Source organism: Protopterus annectens, chromosome 4.part0 (assembly GCF_019279795.1).
Source record: "Protopterus annectens isolate FY-2018-M chromosome 4.part0, PAN1.0, whole genome shotgun sequence".
NCBI lineage: Eukaryota > Metazoa > Chordata > Ceratodontiformes > Protopteridae > Protopterus > Protopterus annectens.
Genome location: NC_056733.1, coordinates 1,696,811,983 through 1,696,825,521, shown reverse-complemented (window position 1 = coordinate 1,696,825,521; position 13,539 = coordinate 1,696,811,983). Strand labels below are relative to the sequence as shown.

General features: G+C 39.1%; 1 protein-coding gene across 1 annotated transcript in view; it reads right to left on the bottom strand.

The window, feature by feature from the left end:
* Positions 1-13,539, bottom strand: part of LOC122799984 (START domain-containing protein 10-like) — a 751,875-nt gene that overhangs the window by 456,993 nt on the left and 281,343 nt on the right. The window lies entirely within an intron of this gene.

Here is a 13,539-nt window from a genome sequence, read left to right as displayed (position 1 = left end):
CCAGGAAAATTAAATTAATGCTGATGGACAGAAATTCAAAATTTAGGAAAAACTCCCACATTTAAAAAACTGTAATTAGCTGTAATTTCCTACCTATCTGAAGAACGCTGTCCTTGATCTAAACTAAATATTACAACAGAGCAAAGGCAGGCTTCCAGTTCTCGGTGAGTCCTTTGGGCATCAACTATTCCACTGCTCGGTACAACTGTGAACTGTAAACACAACTCAACTGTGAACTCAACTCAGCTGTTTGAAATGTCTTCAGCAGGCTCTTTTTTAAGCCAGGTTAACTGTTTCAACTGTTTCATTTCTTATTTTCATTTCACTCTTTAAAAATTGACAAACAGCTGTTTTTTAAAGTTCTTTCCTGTCTTTCAGTCTCTGACAGTAAACACAGAGCATCTGAACACATTCTGATGACATCATCTGTAGATTAGCTGCCTCTGAGACAGTTTGCATTTAGAATCTCCTGTACAAACATGCACAATTAGACATGTAACAAAACACTGTTCAACTCTTTAAACATCCTGTACAAAGTATTAATCAACATGTAAGAACTTAAGAACTTATTTACGATATCATAACTAGTTGTGCTAGTATATAATGCACAGGTTAATTTGAAATTATGTACAAAACTTTAGCCAGACATGGTAGCACAGATGACAGTGTCTAATTTCTTCACATTATATATAAAGGACACCTAGCAGTTTGGTGTGGAGGTTTAAAGCACTCACTTGCTAATTATCAAGGCTCAAGGTTTGATTCTGAGCCAAGTCACTTAACTAGACAGCCAGCCTAACTGGTGCATTACACACATCTTCTGACTTTGCTCTGTATACACACTATCTGTTCGGTAGGCTTGCACTGGCTTCAGTCCTACTCTATGCTGGATGGCTATCAAATCTCCCACACTACAGTCTTCTATCAAATCAGCTTAGTTATCAATATGAAATCTCCCGCACTGGTGCTAGCTTACAGGTAACATAAACTTTAGGACATTTTCCTAGAGGTTTCTGGGCTTGCTGTTCTACTTTACTGAAGTAGAAGTCTCCCACAAGGTCCTAAAACCCTTCAGGTTTTATGGACATCTTCAGACATTTTATTTGCAGACAATTTTATTTTATTTTATTGGCCCCCAAGCCAATATTGGGTCTCTCAGCCAACATGGACCCTAGGCATCTGCCTAGGTCACCTATTGCTGGATCCAGCTCTGCAAGAAGCCATTACCTGATTTGCAAAATTTAGAGCTATTTTGGCTCCTGATGATGCATCCTGTATCTGCTTGTAATATTGCTTATAAAAACTGAAAAAGTTGTTAGTTAAGACAGTATCAGTGCATTCTGAAAGAAACCTGATTTTACTAACAGTGTAGTTAACATCTTTTTTTCAACAAAACAGCTACCAGTTCAGTGCACACATTGTGGGGTACACCTGCATACAATGAATGAAACCTTAATGTTTTCTAAGAAATGAATTGTGTTCTTAATAAAGGATCGAGAGCCCCTTAATAGTTCAAGTCATGCTCTATCTATAAACATAGATACTTGTACTAATTTAGATGCACAGGCTGACACTATTGGCCTAAATGTTGTTTTAACTGCATGTTTATAGATTTTTGGAATCCTAAAACATTTTCAATAAAACAAGATCTTCTACATGAAAAAAAAAAATCATACATGTCATTTAAAACTGACCCATCAATCCGACTTCACTACAAAACTGAACTGAAATCTTCTTTAACATGCATTCCACATATTCGATCTGGTCCATAATGACCATTGACCCTCCTTATCAGCTTTCTTAACACAGATGCTGTAGTCTCTTCTCTAGAAAAATTAGAACACTTATAGCTACAGTTATTTTTTTAAAAAGAATTGACACTTACATATTAATGCAACCAGATCATGAAAGACACTTTATGAAAAAAACTCAACCCATTTTCAGTATAGATTAAGGCGTCTAACATATAGGAAATATTTTATTAACTGAATTAAAGTAAAATGTACAACTTTCCCCTGGTTTTGGGTCTTTGCCACCCCCCAACCTTTATCTTTGTCCATAATCATTAAGCAACAAAGGTGAGCTGTGTGAGTCCTGGCATGTGGCAGTCTGATAAAGTGATACAGATCTTTTTTGTTTGGTTTTGTTGTAATAAAAATTTGTAAAGTATGTCATAGAGATTTTCGCACTTGCAGATTGTCCATATACTTTACCTCATAATTTGGTCTGTTCCTCCAAACAATGTATTTTTCCATCTAGTCATGTGCAGTGACAGTTTCATTATCCAGTAGCAAAGGACGGCCAGATAAGTCACTAGGTGCACTCTGTGAAAACCTATCAGTGCTTCACTTTGACAGAACAGAGAATGGTAGTTTCTGGTTTCCTGCAGGGCCCAACCCAGCGGCTACGTAAAATACAGAAAAAGACAGACGCAGACTCTTGAGTAAGTAGGAAGACATCTGTAGGCAAAAGAAGGAATTCGCCCCAGGTAGTTATTAAATGTCACCTTTACAGAATGCTTAGTAAAAGTGATGCATAACCTGCGAATCAAGAATTTCGTTGCCATGAATACTGTTTAGGATGGGTGTGGGACGGGGCAAAAAGGCACCATTAAATTTTCAATGTGAAAGAAAACACTTTATGTGATATTTTAAAAGCATTGTTGGTAAAATGTACACATCAGGAAGCAGCCAGTACTATCATGAAAATCTGGTTGCGGTAATACTTAAGTACCAAAACTTCTCATGTGCACAAATTGATACAAATGCCATTACATGATGCACACATGCATTATTGAGACATGATGGACTAAATTCTGCTTGGGTACACACACTTTTATAGTTATAAAAATCATAGACTATGAAGCTGAACTTAAATGCACACATATTTGTGTGAGAGAGATGAGAAAGCTGCTGTCTTCTCTATCAAATTAACTCATTAACACCTAAGTGGTGTGGAATGTCACACCTCTAGCAGCCTACACACATGTTGCATTCCAGAGCATTTTCTGAAAAATAAAAAAGACAAGATAAACAAAACGAAATACTTTATCAATATAAGCTATTAAAATCGTGCAAATATCAATGTTGTCAGTCAGAACTATTCTTTGCATTGATAATAGGTAGTGCATTCATAGTTGTTCCATGAATGCTATAATATATTATAATGCATACAAACCCAAAATTGTATTTTTGCTAAACTTTCAGAAACAATTTATCATATCTTGGAAACTATATAACTAGGCATATATTGTTAGAATATTTTTGTTAACCAGATGTATGGTTTCACATGACAATTAGTAATTCCTCTGTGAGTACATGTTTATTGAGATATTTACAGAAACGTGAAAACATTTACTTAATTGTAAAATTAGCAATATAAATAACACTGAATATTTCTCAAGATTTGCAACTTACAGTGCAAATTTGAACAAATGTTTTCCTCAACAACATAGAAGGTTTTATCTGATATCATGCAATTTTTTGTAAGTCACTGTTTTTAATTATTAAGTAAATATGGAAGTATTGTTTATTTTCATAATTACTAACAAACAACTAGCAATATATCAGGCATAGGAGGATATAAATGGACATCAGAAACAAATTTACATGTATCCCACCATGGCATAACATACCATACCCCTCAGCAACATGTAGGACTCTCAGTTACAAAAATATTAACAAAAATATGAGTAATATGTGATGAAGAATGATTACTTTCTCTGTATGTGACATCCTAGAGTAACAATCTTGGGTTCGTTTTGTTAACAATTCATTGCATTTTCTAATATTACCTATTATACCATTACCCCCCATTAATATTCCAAAACAAGCATGCTGATTGGTCAGCGTGCACGTTGTAAATCAACTTATATTAATGGAAAAAGGTCTGGTCACCCGGACTTTTTCCATTAATATGTCTTTTTTTAAAACACTGTCTCGCTATGTTAAAGGAGTTTAACATAGCGACACAGGTTTAAAAAAAGCAACAGAGATCTCCGTTGCTTTTTTTAAAGCTGTCTCGCTATGTTAAACTCCTTTAACATGGCAATACAGTGGGTAAAAAGCAACGGAGATCTTGCTTTCTCCATTGCTTTTTTTTTAAAAAATTTGTCTGGCTATGTTAAATGGGTTTAACATAGCGAGACAGCTTTAAAATAAGCAACGGAGATTCTCCGTTGCTTATTTTAAAGCTGTCTCGCTATGTTAAACCCATTTAACATAGCGAAACAGTAAAAAGCAATGGAGATCTTGCTTTCTCCGTTGCTTTTGCTCACAGCTCTGATGTACTGTGTAGGCATACGCATGCGCAGTACATCAGAACTGCCGCGGAATACCAGACAGCTGCGGAAGGGCAGCAAGGAGGCATTATACAATGCCATTATTTAAGAAAATAAATTTTTTTTTTAAAATAATGTCATTGTATAATGCAATAACCATTTCTGTGGGTAATGCTGGATTTACCCATGGTTGGCTTTGTTTGGTCCTCGGCCGCCTCGTGACCAAACCACACCAACAGTGGGTAAATCCAGCATTACCCACACCCAGGCATGGGTTATCGCTATATTGCTAAATTGTGAACCTCTGCAATCTCTGTAAAAAACAAAAACAAAAAAAAAAATCTTGCTTTTTTCCCACTTTTCTGAGAGTTAAAAAAGTTCAGTTACAGGCTTGCTGTTCCTGAACTGTTTGAAAGTTTCTGTGAGGCCATTTTTGCTTGGGCTGAAGGAGGGTCTCTCTGTTGATCAGTGGCAGTGAATAACATTGAGCAGGTTCCCTGCCCCCCGTAGAGGTGGTTACTGACTTGAAACTGTAGTTTTATTGTCCGTTTTGGGTCTATTCCTGCTTCTTTCCAGCCCCTGCTATCAAGCACGCTTTAACGTGCTTTAGCGCGATTTAGCGCGGAGTTGGCACTAGAGCAGCATCGGGCAGCGCCGGTTAAACAAGGTTAAACTCTTTCTGACTCCAGAAAGTCTGTTCTTCAATTTTTCCCTTAGAACTGCTCTGTTAGGAACCTAAACAGTTTACACCTTCACTAAAAAGTACAGCACTTGTTCCAAATAGCTTTTTCCTCTCAAAAAGCTCAGCACTTTTCTTATAAGCATATCCCTTGTCTTATAAGCATTCTCTTTGCAGGTCAAGCACTCCTATATTATACAAATCTCTCACTAGCAAATCCCCCCAGGAGTGCCCACTTCCCTGCTAAGCCCACTACTTTTCTGTCTCATACCAACTCATAATTCTTTCTAGCATGTCGAAGGGTCAGATGCTGGCATCCTCTCCTGCCCAGTTGGTGAATCTGGGAATTCTGAGACAATGTTACAATTGCCTCATGTACACGGACAACCCTCTCCTCCTCCCACATAACACTAACACTTGTGAGAGATGCAGCTATTTAGCCAGACTGGAGGCTGAGCTCTCTCAACTCAGGACTGGCAAGACCAGGCAGGAGGAGAAGGCAACTACACACACCACAATACCAGTCTCACATAACTCAACCACACCACTGAATCAAACACATAAACACACTAAGACATACTCGGAGGCTCTGAGTAAAAATTTACCTAAACAGCAGAGGCCTCCAAAGCAGACATCCAAGCAACTGCAAACTCAATACACCACACAAACAACACATAAACAACAAAATCAGTGTGCAAAGCAGTCACTGCCCTTAAGGCCAAATACAACACCAAACATACTTGTCATAGGTGACTCCATAGTCAGACACACTGACGTCCCACTCACCAGACTGAGTAAGGAGAAGGTCACAGCAAGCTGCCTGTCGGGCGCTAGAATCCGCCACATAACGCAAGCACTCAGGTCTCTCAACAGCTGGTACAAGTACGACTCAGTCATTGTCCACGCTGGTGTCAACGACCTGAGATGTACCTCCTTGGACTACATGAAAAGAGACATTGAGGAGCTCTCTGATTATGTAGCCCAGGCAGGTATGACCCTGACCTTGAGCAGTATCCTACCTTCACCTAGAATGATGCCACAATACAGTGATAAGATGATCAGCTTTAATAATTGGCTTAAATTTTGGTGTCATTCAAAGGGGATCCAATGTCTGTCTGCCTGGGATGACATGCTGGACAAGCCACGCTGCTTCGCAAGGGACGGCTTGCAGCTGTCACCCCTAGGCTTCTGGATATTGGCAAAGGCTCTTGCCACCCCATAGTGCCTTTTTAGGCAAGGCTCAAATTCTAAACCTACCACCCTAGAACACAAAAAAGGAAAAAAACTAAGGGTAATGCTGCTCAATGCCAGACGTCTCAATCTCAAGATGCACGCACTCGAGGCCCTTCTCAGTATGGAGAACATCGATGTCTGTGCTGTGACAGAAACCTGGTTCAAGGCTCCTGAGAGCACCCCAGCACTATCAGGTTTCACCTCATATCATGTGTTCCGGCCCCAAAATCCGGACAACACCAAGAAAGGAGGGGAGGTGTCCATATTCATAAAGGTTGGTGGCAACGCACGATGCATCGGTGACCATCCAGGTGCAATTAACCATAGGCAAGACTGCTCGGCAATTTGCAGCATGTTACAGGCCACCCTCTCAAACTCAGGAACCTCACATGGCCTTCCTGAAAACATTGGAGGGGATAAATGTATCTCCAAACACCATCATACTAGGTGACTTCAACTACCCTAATATAGACTGGGAACACTACTCAAGCCCAAACACTCTAGCCCAATGGTTCCTGGAGTTCATAAACTCAAACGCCATGGAACAACTAGTCACCATCCCCACAAGAGGAGAAAACATGCTTGATCTCATCATCACGAAAATGGGATCACAATGTTCAACACCGGAAGTATACCCCTCACTGGTGAGATCAGATCATAAACTAATCTCGCTGGAGGTCCTCATCCCGCCTCCACCTGAAATAAAAAAGACCACAGTGAAAAACTTCTCAAAAGCCGACTACACACTTCTAAAAACTAGTGTGGTCTCCTTTAAGGCCCCTGAGCCAGTGGTAAACATTACTCAAACCGCTGAATCACTTACAAATGCCTTCTACCAGCACCTACAGGACTGCATGGATCAGGCAATCCCAAACAAAACTAAGACTCTTTGTACCAAAGGCAAGCATCCAGTCTGGTGGACCCCAGCCATAAACAAGCTTTACAACAAAAGGAGGAAGCTACTACAAGATAGAGCAAAATCCTTGAAAGGTAAGACACCTTTGATCATTATAAGTAAAAAACTAAGAGCTCTTATAAAATCATCCAAGGCAAATTTTGAGAGAAAAATCGCTAAGGACTCAAAAGACAATCATAAGGCCTTCTTTAGCTATGTTAGAAACCTAGGAGGAAACTCCCAGATATGCTCAGAATTAGTTCAAAATGATGTGAAGATTACTGAACCTACACACATTGCCAACATACTGGCTGACAGGTTCAGTGCAAACTTCTCCCCCCCCCAAAATGGGAGATATCTATACCAGAGGATTGTAGCCCCAAACATCTCCAACGCCCAGGTGAGAACTGCTCTCCAAGGCAAAACACAGCATCCATGGGACCGGATGGTGTCCCCGGCTGTGTGCTCCACGAACTCAATGAGGAATTAAACCCGCAGTTAGGACAGCTGTTTAATCTTAGCCTCACCTCGGGATATGTACCCAAGGAGTGGCGCACAGCGACTGTGGTCCCACTTCACAAGGGCGGTGCCTCCACCGACCCTGGAAATTACCGTCCCATTAGCTTGACAAGCCTTATCTGCAAAGGCATGGAGAGGATAATAATGGAACTCATAAATAAAGACATAGGAAACTTGCAGACTTTGGATCCAACTCAGTTTGGCTTTGTCAAAGGCAGATCATGCCTTTTAAACTTGGTTGACTTTTTCGAGACAGTCACCAAGGCCATTGATGAGGGAAAGGCAGTCCATACAGCCTACCTCGACCTGGCAAAGGCCTTCGACACAATACCCCACTCAGGTATCATCGAAAAACTCATCAGCTTGCATGTAAACCCATACATCACAAGATGGGTTGCAAACTGGCTAAGTGACAGAACCCACAGGGTCAGAGTTGCTGGAGCCATGTCAGACTCAAAGCCTGTCACAAGTGGTGTCCCACAGGGCTCAGTCCTGGGTCCACTCTTTTTCGGCATCTACTTTTCTGAAGTACAAGCAAACACAGGAGGGTTATGGCTGACAAAGTTTGCAGATGACTGCAAACTGGGCGCCATAGTCGAAAATACATCTGACACAGATATCCTTCAGAAGGGCCTCGCAGAAACGGATAACTGGTGCCAGAGCCATGGCCTAAAGTTAAACGCCAAGAAATGCATAGTCATACCCTTCGGGAAAAACAAGATTACCCCTAGCTACCATATAGGTGGCAATCCACTGAACATAGAAGAAGTCATCAGGGATCTGGGGACCCAGGTTGACAGTAGCCTTTCGTTTGACACTCATGTTGCTAAAGTAGTTAGGAAAACCTTCTACATTGCCCACCTGATCATGAAGGGATTCACATCTAGATCAAGGGAGGTCATCGTCCCCCTGTACTCATAACTCATTAGACCTATGATTGAGTACAATGCCCCATTCGGAATGTATCTGACCCGACACCTGCAGCAGCTGGAAAGGCCCCAAAAGTTCCTCACCAAAAGGATAAAGGGTCTCAAAAATATGTCTTATGCTGCCCGACTGAAAGAACTCCAGCTCTATTCAGTCTCATACCGCTTGCTCAGAGGTGACCTGTGCCTGACATATAAGGCCATGTCAAACCCAGATTTGATGAATATGCTTCACCTCAAAAACTCAAGATCCCTCAGAACCACAAGGGCGGGAGACTTAAACCTTGACACGGTTATTAATAGAACGTGCTGGAGGGACAGATTCATCACCCAGAGACTCCCTATGCTGTGGAACAAAATCCCGGTACATGTGAGGCAGAGCACCTCGCTGGCCTTGTTCAAGAGGAATCTTGACCAATGGATGGTAGATCGCAGATATACCCCAGGGATTACTTCAGTGTCACTGCTTGACAGAGGCACAGCAAAATAATAGGCATAGTTTTATTCAAACTAAAGAAGTGGCGAAAGCCACATTACTATGGGCTAGGCTTATAAATGCCCTTGGGCAGATAGCCTAGTATGAACCTATGAACCTATATTATTAGTTGGTAAGTCAAATTGTAAAAAGACATTCCCCAAAAAGTTCTGGACACAATAGGCAACCAGTTATGAACTGGAAGTATACAAAAAAGAGCTATTGGCATGAATGAATTAAATGAGAAAGTTCAGGCTTAGCATTAGTCTGTAGTGCTTTGGTTACAGAACACTTATTATGAATAACAAAATGTGTGCAAAACACTATGGGTCCAGTAAATCTAGTATGGTTAGAAGCCATGTAAAAGTTAGTCCTTTTAGCTTCTGTGTTGTCCCCATGCTTTCAACTTAAGTATTTTGCCATTTTTGTATTTTTATGATATTTTTGTAATTACAATACTGTTATAAAGCTTTGCTTATTTATTTAACTAGGCATGTGAGCAGGTCCTTCTCAGACGTGAATCAGGCCAAGTTCTACTATGAAATGTTGACTTCCTAAAAACTTGACATTGCAAAAGAATGACAAAAATGCCTGAAATCTAAAAGGATGAAAATATGTTTTTTTTCTCAGGAGGTTAATCCACCCTACAAGCCTCTGTGTGGGGGACAAGGCCTCCATATTTCCTTAACGTATATATATCTACTCCATGCTTCCACCATCTCAAAGAATGGTGAAATTCCCATAAAGAAGTGAATCATTGCTGCTGCACAGTTAGAAATCACACCAGTGTTTGGAGTTATGCTGTTTTTTTCTGCTGGCTACTGACACTCAAGAAATTTCACCTCAAGCATGTATAAGGAAGCCATCAGGCCACAAAGGCAAGGTTAAACTTAACATATTCATGGACAATTTGAAGTAACAAGTCAGTAAGCCTATTCCTGATATGTGGGAAGAAACCATGGCATCAGGAAGAAGACAGTGATTGGAGGACAAAATCTAACCTAACACCCATGATCTATGAGGCCCAGATGTTACTGAGTCAGTGTATCACCAGGCTACATTTCTGATTTTCATCACTTTATAGGTCATAATTGTTAATAGCCTATGGCAACCTATGCTTGACATGGTCTTGTTTTTGTTGCAGCACTATAATAACCAGGCTATAGCATTCCAAAAATGGAAAAACATGGCTAGGTGTTACAAACAGCCTTATAAAAGCAGCCACAGTTAAATATATACCTAGAACTGCATAAAGTGTGCATGCGTGTGTGTGTGTGTGTGTGTGTGTGTGTGTGTGTGTGTGTGTGTGTGTGTGTGTGTGTGTGTGTGTGTGTGTGAATGTATTATAGCTTGCATCATCAAGATTAGAAAATATATTGTAAGCAGATATATGTGCTCAAGGGCCAAAGCAGCTAATTGTTTTATACCACATTCACAGGAACACAGATGCAGTTTCCATTTCAGCAATAAAGAATTCTGCCTGTGATGTCTTTGATCAGGGATTCAGACGTATTGGAAATAATACTTGTTGGTCTGTTCACCAGTAACAAGATAACTATCTAAGTAACAGTATCCCTGTAACAGTACCATATTAATGTACAGAGAATGTATTATTTATTCCCTCCCCCACCCCCAACACCTGCACATGAATGGCCTTTAAGAATTATTAACCATCTGGAGTGGAATGCCAAACACTTCATTTTAAATCTAATTTATTATTCATGAGCATGTAGGGGTTGTCACTCAGTAATCAGAAACCTGCTTCTTTAATTGTTCTTTTTACCTGATGCTTTAGCATTCAGTTTATGAACTGAGGTCATGATGTGGGCTTCTCACAATAAAATCAAAAAGTGGTGGTTTGCCTGTTCATGTTGATTATGTAGGGCAATACTGTCTCTGTAAACCACATCCTTCAGGTATTGTATTTGTATCTCATTTTCTAATAAAACATTTGCTCAAAAGTTCAGCTGCAGGTTATTCTCACATCCTGAGCATTTGACAAGTTGAATTCTCAGATATGGTTTGGAATTTCTAAATGTGATTTTAGGCATGTATTGAGAGTACTGCGTTTATATGCCTGCAGTTTGGCGCTACAGTTTACTGACTTGCTTGAAGTTTTTTCTAATGAATGATTACAAAACACTGAGATCAGGTACAATCTTGGACTGATTTCCTAGTAAGATATCTTATATGGTAAAATGCTCATGAAACCACATGAAGGGCAGACCTTTTTTTTGACAACAGTATTGTTCGCTGTTCATTCTTTATTCTACCCTCACTGAAGCCTTTTTCTTGTTTCCCCACTAACTGACTGGCCTGTAAAATATTTTTTTCTCTGCTTATTACATCAGGTCTTTATATGATCAGAGTTGCATTTTTTGTAACTGTATAGTTCTCCTTTCTTATTTCTTGTTATGAATGTGGCTTTACCCATATGCAGTATCTTTAAGTGATTGTGAGTGTGATATACAAATGTAGTGAATTATATAATCATATAAATATTACACTTCACTTAAAACTACCCCCCCCCCCGGGTGTTTATCCCAAATTTTGATGACAAGAACTTGTTAGATTTGTAAGCAGATTAAATTAGTAGAGTAATACAAAGTTCTGGCTCAGGTGACCATGCTGTTTTAGTCACAACAAGAGCGTTCTACCTGCAAGGGCAAAGCCTGAGTAGAAAAAATGATGGCAGGATGAATAGACTCAGTTGTGAGTATCACACACCGGTATTAAAAATAGATATTGCTTCCATTTTCAATAATTCCATTGTATAACAGACTTGTTGATTCTACAGTGCAGTTTTGCTGTTGTTAGTGGACTTTGTTATTATAACATATAACTGATTTCTGTGAGTGTCTCAGATATGCATGTACTACTCTGCTTTGTCAAAAATATATAACCAGTATTACTTTGTACTATTTTTTCAATATTCATCTTTATAACCATGGAATCAGCCTGAATATGGCCCACATGGATCAATACCTGTTCAACAAATAAACTAAAATAAATGCATAATAAATAAATACTGACTAATTAGGCACATTCAAACTTCCACAGCTACACATAAACAATCAATGGAAAGACTGCATTCTGTGCCCCTGAGTTCATGGGATAACCTTATTTGCCCCTGTGATATTTTAATTTTAAGCAGATTTTATTCAGGGGGTCCAAAGTAAATATTAGCTGTTGCAGAATTCTATGTACATCTCATCCTTCATAGCATTTTTGTATATCCATGTAAATAGCTTTTATGACTGGATAGTGATGAATGAAGTTTTAAGGATGGCAGTTTTCTTGCTTGAAATTTGGTTATTTAAATGCATCTTTCTGCATTTGTGATTTTAGTTTACCTCCACTAAAAATCCATTGAGACAATCAGATTTTGGGATCTGGCAATATTTTAGAAGAAGCTTGATGAATATTTTGCCAGACTCAAATGACTGAAGTCAGTATTTATTTCTAACAGGCCTATATATGTTTCTGAATCTTTTGGTATACTTACTACTTGCAAAGGTTGCCTATGGTATTTGAAAACAAATTAAAAAAATAAGTTGCTTTTCAGTCAGTGCCGGTGTGCCTCAACAGGTAACACTGACACCCTTTGGTACAGAAATACCATAAAGCTCTGGGCACTATTCCCACATCAGGTACTTGGACATTGCAGTACAGCATTGGGCATTGGGAGGGGGAGGTTACATTCCTGAGTGTGCTATCTTTTGTATTAATATTAAACCAAGGCCCCATTTGCCGAAGTTGGTGGTAACACAGGTGGATGTAAAAGATTCCATGGTACTTATCAAAAAACGATTAGGGTAAATTTGCAAGTTCCCTTGCCAAATTTCCCCTTGTAAGTATGAAAACTACCTTGAGTCTCACCTGTAGAGAGGACAATGTGGAACTAACCAGGTAAACAAAGAGTAAATAACTAAATAAATGAATAAAAATAAAATTTTAGAGATTAGTTATCTTAAATGACTGTGAAGATTTCATGGTTAGCATTCTAGTATAATTTTGGTACTCCTTTTTAAATTAATTTCACTTTCATAAATTTGCATCTGCTTATGAAAACAGCAATTTGTACTTCATGCTAAAATCTTTACTTGTCTTCACTACGTTTAAATAAAAAATGTCTCTTTGGAAAGATAAATGCATTAATCATGCATCTCTACACTTGTCAGGGTGATCTTATAATGTGTTGAGAAGAGAAACTATGTGAAAAATGTAAAAGGCATTTCATTAAGAACTACACAATCAACACAAGGTTTAACACTGCTGCTTACAAAAAATCTTAGTTTTCTGTGAGGGGAAAGTAACTGATATTCTCATGCAGAGACTTTTGCCCTTCTTTACTCCCAAACTTAGCTAACTCTTTCACATCAAAAGTTACTGCATGTTAGGCAATGGTAAATCTTGGTCTCATTGATCAATTTTTTGACCCCTATAAACTTCTGAGTATTTGGTCATTGTACAGAAGAATGATGCCTTAAAATCTGAGGGTTTTCAAAAACGGCATAGTGAAGCACAACTAAA